This window comes from Scardinius erythrophthalmus (assembly GCF_964197995.2).
Source record: "Scardinius erythrophthalmus genome assembly, chromosome: 3".
In the NCBI taxonomy this organism is placed as follows: Eukaryota; Metazoa; Chordata; class Actinopteri; order Cypriniformes; family Leuciscidae; genus Scardinius; species Scardinius erythrophthalmus.
The window spans coordinates 37,619,438-37,620,325 of NC_138223.1; positions in this window are offsets into that span (position 1 = coordinate 37,619,438).

Consider the following 888-nt stretch of genomic DNA (forward strand, 5'->3'; position numbering starts at 1 on the left):
TTTTATTTAATGGTACTAAATTATATGTATGCAGTAGTTATAATCCATTTATTCACTTTTTGAGCATGGACCCTAAAAAAAGGGTGAACTTGAAAAAAGTTATTGGCCTAAAAAGTTTCGTTATGAAAAATGCACAAAAATACCACTTTAAAATTTTATATGAAATGTTTATATTTAGGAATTTTCCAAAATGTTGATATGTCAAAAAAAAAATACAAAGTAGCTCTCAGTAAGAATTTGTTTGTGCGCAATACCAAACGTCTCCAACCAATAGATGAAATTAATTTCCGTTAAATTAATCTCCCATTAATTTCCGATGCGGTCATTTTTGACCACAAACAATTCAAAGTGTCTGTGACTATTTTTTTTTTTTTTTTTAGGACCATTTAACCTTTTCGAGTCATGTCCATGAGTGTGTTCACACTACAAGTGCCAAAACCTTTACCAAGTTTCGTACCATTCCGATAAAGTAAATAAATAAATAAAAAGGTTTGGGAATCCGGCAGGGGGCGCTAGAGGTACATATGGATTTTGATGGAATATTTCTTGGCATCAGCGCCTTTTTTGAATAAATTTAGACGCATTGATCCGTCTTTTATAACAAAGCGCTGAATTTTATGGAAGCAGGTGGTCTGTAGACAATACAAAGATGGCTTTTGCTCAAGATTGTGTTAATAGTTTGTGTTTTTCTCCACCTGTGGGCGTGTGATGGAAAAATATTTGTCTTTCATAATTCAGTATAATGCTGCTGAAAGCCTAATATGTCAGTGTGTTTGTTTCTGAAGTCTTTCATGTATTCAGCGACCCAGGCTGCTTGAACTGGGTGTCATGTGGCGGAAAACAATTGTGGGTTGTTGATTTTGGTTTAACACTAGCTGACATCCTGCC